Genomic DNA, 14019 nt, shown 5'->3' with positions numbered 1-14019 from the left:
GCAACAGAGAGCATATGGTCTGCAGAGCAAACCTATTTACTAACTGGCCCTTTACAGAAAAAGTTTGCTGACCTCTGGTCTAGACTGTGTATTGTAAATAATGGAGGAGAAAGGGGAAATAATGGCTAAGAATATTTGCTAAAGTCAATGTTGAAGGTCTTGCAAGTAAGAATGAATGGGGCAATGGGGAACTATTACAAGTATTTGGAAAGGTGTAGTGATGTCCTTAAATATTTCTAGAAATCACATTGTAAGATGACATTGACAAACTAGAGTGGCCAGAGGACAACATGGATGTAAGTAAAGGGTTTGAAACCAGGTCATAAGTGGGAATGGTTGGAGAATCTATAAATATTCAGCCTACAGAAGAGAAGATTTAAGGTATACAGTATGTAGGTATTCAAATATTTAAAAGCCTGACTGGTGGGAAAAAATCCAATTTATTTGTGAATATCCAATTCAGTATCTCATCAGAAGGCAGTGCTCCTCTAGTACAGATACTTGAGCAGAGAGCTAAATTGAGACTAGTACAAATATACTCTAAGAATGTCTAGCACAAAATCATGCCATCAATTTTTCATGTTTAAAATTCCATGTTATAATTTTCCATGAATCCACTGTAATATAACTTTCATCATCACTGTGGCTGCTCCCCTGAATTTGCTTTTGCCAGGGTTACCACTAGGAATTTTGTTGAAAAATTCATTGAATACTTTTCAGGCATTTACACTATTCATGACCTGCTTTAAAATCTTCCTGTCACTTTGATTTTGTAATGCTAACCTTGTTTTTTTCCTCTCTGTGGGCATTTCATGTTAATCTCCTTCAAAGGCTCTTATTTAGTTGGCCTTCAATTACATACTAGTTTTACTCAAAGTTCTGCCATAAACTCTGTCTTCATTCTACCCCATCTCTACTGGTGGTGGCTTCATATTTCTAAAAGTAGATGCTAAAGCCATATCACATCATGTTTTCAAAGTCTTTTTAAAAATTTTTGAAGTTTTACAAACAACGCAATCCAAAAATGGGTAGAAGACCTAAATAGACATTTCTCCAAAGAAGATATACAAATTGCCAACAAACACATGAAAGGATGCTCAACATCACTAATTATTAGAGAATTGCAAATCAAAACTACAATGAGGTATCACCTCACACCAGTCAGAATGGCCATCATCAAAAAATCTACAGACAATAAATGCTTGAGAGGGCGTGGAGAAAAGAGAACCCTCTTGCACTGTTGGTGGGAATGTAAATTGATACAGCCACTATGGAACAGTATGGAGGTTCCTTAAAAAACTAAAAATAGAACTACCATACAACCCAGCAATCCCACTCCTGGGCATATACCCTGAGAAAAATCATAATTCAAAAAGAGTCATGTACTACAATGTTCATTGCAGCTCTATTAACAATAGCCAGGACATGGAAGCAGCCTAAGTGGCCATCGACAGATGAATGGATAAAGAAGATGTGGCACATATATACAATGGAATATTACTCAGCCATAAAAAGGAATGAAACTGAGTTATTTGTAGTGAGGTAGATGGACCTAGAGTCTGTCATACAGGTTGAAGTAAGTCAGAAAGAGAAAAACAAATACCGTATGCTAACACATATATATGGGATCTAAAAAAAAAATTTCTGAAGAACCTAGGGGGGACAGGAATAAAGATGAAGACGTACAGAATGGACTTGAGGATGTGGGGAGGGGGAAGGGTAAGCTGGGATGAAGTGAGAGAGTGACATGGACATATATACACTACCAAATGTAAAATCGATAGCTAGTGGGAAGCAGCCACATAGCACAGGGACATCAGCTAGGTGCTTTGTGACCACCTAGAGGGGTGGGATAGGGAGGGTGGGAGGGAGATGCAAGAGGGAGGAGATATGGCAATATATGTATATGTATAGCTGATTCACTTTGTTATAAAGCAGAAACTAACACACCATTGTAAAGCAATTATACTCCAATAAAGATGTTAAAAAAATAAAAGAATAAAAGTTGAAAAGAAAAGAATTTATGAGGCTTTAGGATTAAGTTTTCAGAAAAGTTCATCTCAGTGACTGTTCATTTACAATTGAGTGCCCAATTGGCTCTGTCCTTGGTGCTGGAGATCCAACAGTGGGAAAAAAAGATACACGAGTATTTGACTCGTGAAATTTTCATTCAACTTGGAGGGGAAGAGAAATAAACAAAAATTAGGAAAAATATGAAAACTTCAGAGAGGGTCAAGTGCTATGAAGAAAATAGGCCATGGTAATTAATTAGGGAGTAGCTGGGGAAATGACTAATTTAGATAAGATGGTCAGTTATGATTTCTTTGAGGCTTGAATAAGGAGAACCTAAGACTTTTGACCTAGGACCTGGATAATAAGAAAGGGCTAGTCAAGTGAATATCTGGGTGAATAGTATTGCCAGTGGATTGAATAGTGAGTCCAAAGACCTGAAGATGGGAATGAGTGTGGCATGTTGAAGGAAGAGAGAGATTAAAATGTAGTTAACATTGGGGAAAGTAATACTTGATGAGACTAGAAAAATAATTGGAGCCAGAGGATGTTGTGCCTACACATGTAGGCTACATGTGTAGTTTGAATTATATGTAAGTGCAATGAAAAGACATTGGGAGAGTTTTTAGCATGGTTGTGACATGATATCACATTGCCTGTGTTTTTCCATTTGGCAAATGATGCAAATTATATAACTTTTTACATTGCTGCAAGGAAATTTAGATCCACAGTAAATTCTTGACCACAGGATATGGATTAGTTTATGACTACATGTATATTTATTATCTTATTCTTTTTTATTTCTGCTGTGAATTTCATTTATATGTAGCTTGTATTGTAAAATTCCTCCAAGTATTTTTGAAGAACTGATAACACGAATCATATAATATGTTCTGATTTGACATAAGAGCATTGAACTTGGATTCGGTAACCTGCATGCTATGCTGGTTTTAACACTCAATTATGTGAATTTAGGATAATCATTTAAAGTCTTGGAGCCTTAATACCTTGATCCAAAAAATGAGGAAATTAACACTTATTTCTCTGCTTCTGAGGAATATTGTGTGGAGAAGACTGAGACTGGATATAGGCAGATAGTGTAAAGCTATAATTATTCAGTACATATTTCTTAAGCTTTTCCTATGGGCCAAAAATTAGATATTAAAATTTGGGGATTTAAGATATACTTTTACAAAAAGGATCTGATAAAGTTATGTTAAATATAAAGTACCAAACATTTTTAATCCATGTATATTTCATATGGAAAAATAAATATTGGATGTCTTCTCAAGTTATGAATCCTTCCTAGACTTGTTTTTAATGAGGAGATTGAAAATCCTGACAAACTTGAAATTTGAATCAAGAACCATTCAAGTTCAATGCTGAAATTAGGAGGAAAGTTTGAACAAGTTCTCTGTATGCATACTCATCAGAATTACTGCTAATGGCTATGAGCAAAGTTTAGCTGATGAATTATTCAGTTTGATATCAATCTTGTCTGTTGCCACAGACTTTTGAAACAAAGAATGCTTTGCAACTCTTAAGAATATACCTTTAGGCAATGACGGAAATATTACTTGACATCCATAGTCCATGCTTTTAAAAATTATTTAAATTTAAGTAAATTGCCTAAGAAACTTTTAATTCCTGTAACTTTTGCATAATTTATCTTACCTGTTTTAAAATCAAACCCTTGTGTGTGTGTTGCTATGAGATACTCTTAGCTCCATGTGTACATTATTTTAACCCTAGATAGAACTGACTTTATAAATATTAACACTACAGGGGTCACTAATGAGAGGACTCCATAAAAGTCAAGTGCTCCATGAATCACATTTTGGAAGCCACTGGATTACAGAAAACTACTACCTATGCACTGATTACAGCCTTCAGAACTGCAATGATTAATGTCTTTCCATTTTGTTCATATCAAAATTTAAGTACCTTTTCATGGCATTCCACAACTTAAGAAATCTGCTCTCCTCATACCTCCTTACACTTCCATAGAATTGCTTTGATCTCTCCACCTTTACTTTTCTCCCCATCAATAGCCACTTCTTGCCAACCTTAAAACTATGTACCATTGAAGACTCAATCTTCTCTAATATTATTTCACATGTCTGGAATACATAAATACATACATACTCCTTCCTCTGCAGTGATACAGGGCTTTGCCAACTCATTATTTATTCCATGTTTCTCCACAACCGTCATGAAAAGGGGTTGTGGCCCTGGGGAAACAACCAGTGAAGGCTGCCCAAGAATATCATACGTAGAAGGAAGCTGCTCTGTAGATACTTCTCATCGGATCCCTAGGATAGACAGAAAAAACATTAAGGTGCAGCATCTATGCCATCACTCCAAATGAGTGGGATATAATGCAGCCACCCATGTTACTGTGTCCAAGAAATGGGCCTATTTCAATTATTGTAAATTCTTTGAAGATAGAGACTGTATTATTTATCTTCATATTCATATTTCTCTGCATATTATGTGGTACAAATGAGACCTTCCTACATACTTGTCGAAATGAATTGCAGTAGAGTTGTGAGACATTGCATACCATTTGTTTGTAATTTTTTCACAATATCACTGCTCATCTTTTTCATAGAAAGAAAACAAAAAGTTTTTTTTCCTGTAGGTAGACTAAGTGACAGAGGTCTCAAAATTTTCATGAAGAAATTGAAATGTATTTTTATAAAGCAATGTAGTATGCAGACAAAAATGATATTACTATAAACTTTTAGAATATCACTTATCAGAGAAACATTAGAAAGCAGTTTTGTAAAGCACAGGTTTGAGTTGGGACAGATCTAGATTCAGGTGCTAGTTTTTCCACTTACAGGCTGTGTGACCTGGACCTGGAGTTCAGCTTCTTTAGCTGTATAATGGACACAATAATGGTACCAACCCATGAATATTTAGCTAAGATAATGCATATGACATACCAAGCACTGTAAGACTTAGCAATAATTGCTGCTTTTAGAGGAAAATTAGGTATTGGGTAAAACACTAGGGTAGAAAACTTACTAGGTCCACTTTCACATTTAGCATTTAATTCTTAGAAAAGTTCTTAGAATCTGGGCTGGGCAGACAGAATCATGATCAATCTGACCACTACTACCTACTACCTCCTACTCTTTATTTTTCAAGTAGCTTCCTGGCAACAGGCCCCATAGAGGCTCTGTCCCCACATCCCATACCCAAATTCAGCTACCAGCAGCTTCTTTTTCTTTCCTCCTTCCCTTTGCCATACAGGCTGAGTCCTAGTCTTTATTTTCCTTTTTATCCCTCAATGCCTTGAAGATTGTAATTTAACTCACCTTGTGTTTTCATCTGTGAAGCAAGGATAATAACCTTCCTGTCACCTTTGCTCAAACACACATGGTGAGAATTAATGAAATAAGGCGTAGACTCAGCTTCAGAGATAAAGTCTAAGAAATGTCAAAGTGCTTTAAGGTCTTTAGAAAAAAATAAAGTTTAATAAGTGTAAAGATAGCAACATTACAGCATTGATATGCTGAATTTGTTGTCAGAAAAATTATTTTGTCTTCCTAGATATGAAGTAAAAACTGCATGCATTAACTCACCCAATTTTAGCTAGAAATCACCAAATCAGAATATTTGAGTTGGATGGGAGCTTTGAGATCATGCAGTTCAACTCCAGTGTTGTTGACATGAAAACTGAGGCTCTAAGAAGGGAAGTGATCTCCCTAAATTCATGCAGCAGTTTAGGAAAAGTACCAGGTAAATTCTCATTATGCTGTTGTGAAACAAGACAAAAGATATACTACATCAATATTTTTCTAGGTAATTACCATGACTCAAAACCTCCCAGTGGAAGTCCTTTGACCTTAATGCAAAGTTTCAGAAAATTATTCTATCAAAAATTCCAAAATGTAGGAGAGAGAAACAGCCCTGGCATCCCATCCTTCCACCACTCTCAAGACATCTCAACAGAACAAGAGCTGCTTTTAATAAACCTCAAAATAGAGGACAGTATGGTGATCATTTTCAGCAGTATCATCTGGACCACAGAAAGTTCTGGTTACCCAGCAAAGACTGAAACCAAACTTAGTGCAAGAAACCAAATGGAGTGCCTCGTTGTTCGCAGTCAATGACAATTACATAATATTTGGGATACCTTTTTCTCCTCAGTGATCTGTGGCTTTGGTTTAGCACGAAAGTGAAAGAGTAATGGAACTATTAATCTTCATTACCCTAATAGTCCTCAAAGTCCTATTAGGGTAATGAAGATAGAAACTGTTCCATCTTCTTCACGTCATTATGGTCATTGACGACCTGAGAAGCAATATCAGCCCCTCTCCACATCGGTGCTCTCTTATTTCCAACTCTAAAATGGAGAGGATTTTCTGAAGGCAAGGGGTTATGGCTTTGAAATTGAGATTGATGTTTACTAGAAATTTTACACTCTAGCCTAAAACTGGCAGTAGAAACATGTCTCTCAAGGTATTCAAAACATACACCAGGGCTTCCCTGGTGGCGCAGTGGTTGAGAGTCCACCTGCCGATGCAGGGGACGCGGGTTCGGGCCCCGGTCCGGGAAGATCCCACATGCCGCGGAGTGGCTGGGCCCGTGAGCCATGGCCGCTGAGCCTGCGCATCCGGAGCCTGTGCTCCACAATGGGAGAGGCCACAACAGTGAGAGGCCCGTGTACCGCAAAAAAAAAAAAAAAAAAACATATTTTGGAAGAAGCTCCTTGGTAAATGTTTAAAATACATTTAGAAACTCACTTGGTGAGATTCTATAGCTTCAAATGTGATTATAAGCAGAGACCAGGGTTATACCTCAAAAACAAAACTCAACAAAAGTTTGGGCACTCTGGGAAAAAGAGTATTCAGCTCCCAACATCCATAATGAATTGGGACATAGCACTGAGCAAATCTTAGGGAAATACTGAAACTTTCTCCCCACCCTCCCTCTCACTGCTACCAGTTTTCGCTGTACAAGACATTTCTTCACCCAAAGCCTTAGAAACTATTCACTTGATTCTTCAGATCCATAATAATCTGCTTCTCATGCCCTTCAGAGTGAGCCTCAGCTGGCCCCTGAGTAATGAAAGACAGTGGTTTTCGAGTTTGGTTTCACATTAATATCATCTGAGGAGCTTTACAAAACCCCAGCGCCTCAGTTCTACCCCAGACCAATTAAATGAAAAGCTGAGGGTAGAACCCAGACGTAGGTATTTTTGAAAGCTCTTCAGGTGATTGTAGTATGTAGCCAGGTTTAAGAATCCCTGTAATAGTGTACCTTCTGCAGGCCCCTGCCGCTTCAGAGCCTTGAAGGAATATGTCCTGCTGCCCACCATCCCCAACTCCACCTACCCCAAGTTCCTGAACCAAAGAAGTCTGTGGAGGTCTCCAGAGTGCATGGTACCTTTTGCCATTGTTTTATTGTTCAGCCAAGATGAATGCCAGATGAGAGATAATTGCTGAATTGTCACAGGATATAGACCAGGACATAGACTCAAACATGTGGAATACACCCAGTGGCCAGAGCAGATGGATATGGAAGGAAGCCAAAACTTTCTCCAAAAGTGACAGCTGGGGTTGGATTTGGGAATCATCCAGCTTTGGTTAATATCAAGCTTGAAGGTGATGATAAGATCCCTCCGTCTCTAGGAAATAAAATCAGGGCCAGGATTACGATCAAGCAACTGAGGCACTCAACGAGGGCACAGAATTTTAGGAGCCATCAAAAACATCAGTAAATTGGACTTCCCTGGTGGTCCAGTGGTTATGACTCCGCGCTTCCACTGAAGAGGGCGTGGCTTTGATCCCTGATCAGAGAACTAGGATCCCGCATGCCATGTGGCGTGGCCAAAAAAAAAAAAATCAGTAAATCAAAATGCACATTATTCTAATGTAATATTTTAAAAATTTGAAATCAATGAAAAATCTATGATGGACAAAATTTTAAATAAATATGGGATCCAACCCTGCACTTGAATAACTCAGTCACTTCCCTCATCCTAACCCAGGCTCTGTCCGATCCTGTCATCCCACAGTCCTGGCCCTGAGACAGACGCATCCAGGCCCCAAGCCCACCTAAAACCCAGAAGAGGATGCTACTCTTATTCAGGAGAAAGGTAATGGGACTCCTACCCCAGTACCTCATGAGGTGACTAGGCATGAAGTAAATTGTACACTGAGCTTCTTTACCTACGGCTCGTCAGGAAAGCAACCATCCTTCACCCCCAAATAATCTAATGAAACCTCACCATGATCCTCCCAATATAAATCCAAAGCCGTGGAATGAGAAGAAAGGATGAGAAACCCTAGGGAAGGAATTTTCCCCAAAGCCCTGCTTGGTGTATTGGAAGGCAGTGGAAGAATGTGATTTAATGTATAGAAGGAGGCAGCTGTTTGCCTGTTGCTTGACTTTTTACAGTTAAACCTCTTGATAGCTCTGTCCCCAGATCAATAGTCCCTAAAATGATTCTCTAATGGTTAAATTTCAGGCATCCAGCAGCTTTGGGAGAGATGTAGGGATGGAAAATTTCCAAGTTCTCTCCATGGGGTACTCATTAAAATAATGACTTAAGAATGAATAAATGAGTGAATGCATGAATGGGTGGGCACCAGCTGTCTCTGCATTAGAATAAAATCTGTTGTCTACATTTTCAAGGTCACACAAAAAGATATGGTGGAGTCAGCAATGAGAACCCTGGCTTGTCAATTCCATGTTCATTATTGCTCAAAAAATGTTATATGAAGTAAAATAAAATTACACCAGTACTATCAAGAAAAGTGTTAACAATAGATACATATTAGGAAAGAGGATTTTTGCTTTATATAATAGTTGGTTGGAAATGTAAAAGCATTTTTTATAATTAAATCTTTTCATATATTAAGAAAACTTGAGATGCTGATTTAAAAAGTAGGAACTAAACAAAAATCATGCCCATATATATCAAAAATTAGAAATTATGATATAAACATTAAAAATTGTAATCAAAGAAATACAAACCTAAATAGTTATATATACCATTTGTTACCTATTAAATTATAAAAGATACTGATGCTCAAGGATGACAAAGTTTTATGAAACAAGAACCAAATATTGCTGGCAGAACTATAAATTAGTACAAATTTTATAAACTTATGGAAAGAAACAGCAATCTATAGCGACCTTCAAAAATTTTCAAGAAGTATGACATAGAAATTATACTTTGGTGACTATATCATAAAGAAATAATCATAAATACAGACATATATTAATAAATAATGATGACCCTCTCAGAGTTATTGTATAATAAGAAAAAGTAGAAAAATGTAAACATTTAACTGTAGGGAATGGAATAAAATAAATTAGAGCACATTCATGTGATCACATAAAATGCAGGCCTTTAAATTTTATTTGGAAAAATGTGGGAAAATGTTGATTATATAATGTAAATCGGAATAATACAGAACTGTATATCCAGTTTACTCTAAAAGAAAGACTGGAAAATTAGTGACCCTACGTGGAAAAGTTGTTATCTCTGATAGTATAAATATATGTTCTAAAGTATCAATAATGAGCTTATATAATTTTTATAATCAAACATATAAATAATACATAATTTAATTGGATCCTCATAAAGTAATGGATTCCTGGATCATTATACCTCTGTCTTTGTTTTCTCCATATAACCTGCTGTCACTTTTCCTATGAAAATGTTTTGTGAATTGTGGTTTTACTGCCTCTATGGAGGATAAAATATTATATATTTTATAAAGCCATCGTTGAACTACTATCTATGATATTCTCCAATTTCCTGTATCAAAATTACATACACATGACATAATATTGCTTTTTTTAAGGTAAAATGGTTTGGCTCAGGCAAGTTTCTTTGGTTATACACTGACAAAGTTTATTAAAAATGATTACATCAACATGGGGATGTAGCTCAGTGGTAGAGCACCTGCTTTGCATGTATGAGGTCCTGGGTTCGATCCCCAGCATCTCCACTTGATTTCTCCTTGTTTAATTCTTGGAAAATATGGCTAGTGCAAGTGAAGATCTAAATTTAAAAAATTATTACATCGAGATAAATATAATTAACACTGCTGTACGTTATATACGGAAGTTAAGAGAGAAAATCCAAGGAAAAATATTTGTTTTTTCTACTTCTTTAATGTTGTATCTATATGAGGTGATGGATGTTCACTGAACTTTTTGTTTGTTTGTTTGTTTGGGTTTTCTTTGGCCACACTGCATGGCATGTGGGATCTTAGTTCCCCAACCAGGGATGGAACCCACTCCCCCTGCAGTGGAAGCACGGAGTTTTAACCACTGGATGGCCAGGTAAGTCCCAGACGTTTACTAAACTTATTGTGATAATCATTTCATGATATATATAAGTCAAACCATTGTGCTGTACACCTTAAACTTATACAGTGCTGTAGGTCAATTATATCTCAATAAAACTGGAAGAAAAATATTTTTTGAGCATCTACTATGTGCCTTGTACTATGTTTGGCACTGGGCATTTAATGGTAAACAAGGCATAATTAATTCTTGATATAATCAATTTTAAAGCCTATTTGAGGAGATAGATAATAAGAAAAAAAACACAAAAATAAGCAAATAATAAAAAAAGTGTTGAGAAAGAATAACCAGTTGTTGTTGAGACAGGGGAAACCTACTTCAGTACTTTACACTGGATTTCCAGGAAAGACATCAGGGAATGTGTGGTATTTGTACTGAGAACAGAATGACAAACAGAAGTCTGCCATGCAAAGATCCAAAAACAGACCATTGCAGGCAAAAAGAACTGCTAGTGTAAAGACCATGAGGTAAAAAGTGATTGCATATTCCAACACTATCAAGGAATCCAAGGCTGGAGTGGTTGATGAGTTATGGGGAAGAGCATACAGATATGGTTGGAAAGAGAGGTAAGGGCCAGATCATACAGGATATTGTAGCTGCTGTTAGGAGTTGGAATTTTTTGTTAAAATTGGTAAGGAAGCACTGGAAGTTTTTAAACACATAGAAGAAATTTGATGTATTCTTTTTAAGTCACTTTGTCTCTTGTAGGGTAGGTGAATTGTAGCAGGAAAAGAGAAAGGGAACAATTTAGGAGGCTCTCAAGTGACCCAAATGTGATATGATTATGGCTTAGACTAAGGTGGAGAAGTGGAAATGAGAAAAGTAGATGGTTTTAAGGAATATTATTGGAGGGAAATCCAACAGTGTCTGTTGATGGATTGGAAGTATTCTGAGCCCAATTTGGTGGGGTTGGGGAACAAGTTGCCCTGAGCTATCTTCTTAGCAGGTCTTGGTGGCTTACCTGGTGATGTAACCCAAACCTTCATTCTTGAGTGCTCTGAGACCTGAGTCTGGGGATGCTGCACTTGTTTATTCACAGTTACAATGGGGCAAGAGAGTACCAGGAGGTACCAGGAGAACACCTGGGACCCACACGTAATCCTCTTGGCCTCAGTGGGGAAAAAGAATCTCTGCCTTAGCCTGATGATCAGGACCGCTTGTACATGCCAGTATGGTCACTCTTCCTTTTACCTGCTGGTCCTTGGACATAATGAATACAAAGGGTCCTGGTGGCAGCCGTAACTTGCCATTACTTATGTCCCCTGGCAAGAGTGCGGCTCCTTTGTGAACTAGACCCTCCAACCCCACAGAGCCCTGAATGATGAGGACAGGAAGCACACAATTCCCCAGTGGGTCATTGAGAGTGGTGGTGTGAGGCCAAACTTGCTGCCAAACCCTTGGTTCCCAGATACATGTACCTTCATAAGGGAGACACAGTGCCATATAGAGGCCCCTGATTTAATAAATGCAGTCTAGTACACTGCATTGCAAAGGATGACATCCCATCCTTTCAGAGGATTTCTTTTGACCTGGCACTTTAGTTGTATCTTTAGAAGGTAGTTCCAGTGTTCTACACAGCCAGCTGTTTCTGGATGGTGTTGTGTGTGATGTGGCCAGTGGAACCTTGGTCATGGGCCCACTCCTGCACATCCTTTTCTGTGAAATGGATACTCTGGTTAGATGCTATGTTGTGTGTGGGATACCAGGCCTATGGACCAGGAATTCCATAAGCCCACAGATAGTGGCTAAGATTCTATAAGAAGAAAAGCAAACTCATGTCTGGATGAGTATCTGTTCTTATGAAAATGAAATGCTGGCCCTTCCAGAATAGACAGGCCCAATGTCATCACCTTGCCACAATGTGGCCATTTGATCTCCCTGTGGAATGGTGTCATACCAGGTGCTCAGCATTGGTCTACGTTGCTGACACGTTGGACATTCAGAGATAGCAATACCTATGTCAGTGGAAGTCCATGTTGTTGGGTTCACATGTACCTCCATGTCTGCCACCATGGACACTCCATTCAAATGCCCATTATGCTACTTCTGGGATGGCTGATGAGAAAGGCCAGTAATGTCAACTGACTGAGTCATTTCATCAACATGGTTTTCAGTGCCTCTCTGTGATGAATACTTCCTGGTGAGCATTAATGTGTGATATAAATGTTTTCATACTTCATGCCCACTCCTGTATGTCTATCCACATGCTTCTTCCTTAAACCTCTTTGTCTTTGTCTTCTAGACTTTGTCTTTCCAAGCCCCAGATTAGAAAGCTAGTCCATTGACCCCTACCCAGGAATCTATATGTTCTCACCTTAGGCCCCTTATCCCTCTACACAAAGTAGATAACCAGGTGCACATCTTACCCTTGGGATGATTTTGCTCTACTCTATCTTGTAAGGTTAGCCACTGTGAATGTGGCTGTGTTGCCACTGTCCATTTTTGCTTTTCATTCCCATAGCATGCTGGCTCATCCATAAAACAAGTTCGGAGTTTTCCTCTTCTTTTTTTTTTTTTTTTTTTTTTTTGCGGTACGCGGGCCTCTCACTGTTGTGGCTTCTCCCGTTGCAGAGCACAGGCTCCGGACACGCAGGCCCAGTGGCCATGGCTCACGGGCCCAGCCGCTCCACGGCATGTGGGATCTTCCCGGACCGGGACACGAACCCGCGTCCCCTGCATCGGCAGGCGGACTCTCAACCATTGCACCACCAGGGAAGCCCAGTTTTCCTCTTCTTCCAGTCAGTCATGCAGGAGTCCCTTGCAAGCCGAGGACGGGCACTGGTGCAACTCTTTTGGGTAACAAAAGTTCTAGGCTACCAGTTCATGCGGCTAACTTGTGCCCTCTTGTCTTGCTTGGGTTGATTGTAGGATGTACATTTCCATTCCATGATGGACTGCTTCTAGGTGTGTCTGAGTGTATAATTTGTTGAGTCCAACAGAAGGGACAGTTCTGAATGCATCTTCACTTGGTGACCCATGGTCAAGTGTTCTGTTTCTACCAGAGCTCAGTAATACTCCAAGAGTTGTTTCTTAAAAGTCATATACTTTTCGGGCTTCCCTGGTGGCGCAGTGGTTGAGAGTCCGCCTGCTGATGCAGGGGACGCGGGTTTGTGCCCTGGTGCGGGAGGATCCCACATGCCGCGGAGCGGCTGGGCCCGTGAGCCATGGCCGCTGAGCCTGTGCGTCCGGAGCTTGTGCTCCGCAACGGGAGAGGCCACAACAGTGAGAGGCCTGCATACCACACACACACACACAAAAAAGTCATATACTTTTCTATGGATGGCATAGCCTTATTCCAGAATCCCAAGGGCTTATATTGTGAATATCCCATTGGAGCATATGCTCCAAACTGCATCCTTTCCCAGTACTTGTATCTTCAACACTATAGGGTTTATTTAATTTTGTGGCTCAAGTGACAAGGATAATGGCACTCTGGCTTAGACCTGCTCCACTGCCTTTTTGTCCTTGGGTCTGACTCAAAGCTGATAGATTTCCATGTCCGAAGGTGTATAGGGTAGAGCAATACTCCCAGGTATGGAATTCTAGGCCTTCAGAATCCAAAGATGGCTACAAAATGCTGTGCTTCCTTCTTTGTGATGGGGAATTCAAGATGGATACAGAAATGTGTGTTTTGCTTTGGAGGGGACATCCCAACATGTCCCTGAACACTGGAAA

General features: G+C 39.1%; 1 non-coding gene across 1 annotated transcript; it reads left to right on the top strand.

Annotated features, from left to right (window-relative positions):
* The first annotated feature begins 9911 nt into the window (after positions 1-9911).
* Positions 9912-9983, top strand: TRNAA-UGC (transfer RNA alanine (anticodon UGC)). Its single transcript has one exon. It is a non-coding gene; the product is annotated as a tRNA-Ala (tRNA).
* The last annotated feature ends 4036 nt before the right edge of the window (positions 9984-14019 follow it).

The sequence above is a fragment of the Lagenorhynchus albirostris genome, chromosome X, assembly GCF_949774975.1.
Source record: "Lagenorhynchus albirostris chromosome X, mLagAlb1.1, whole genome shotgun sequence".
Taxonomy (NCBI): domain Eukaryota; kingdom Metazoa; phylum Chordata; class Mammalia; order Artiodactyla; family Delphinidae; genus Lagenorhynchus; species Lagenorhynchus albirostris.
This window is presented reverse-complemented; position numbering and strand designations above follow the sequence as displayed.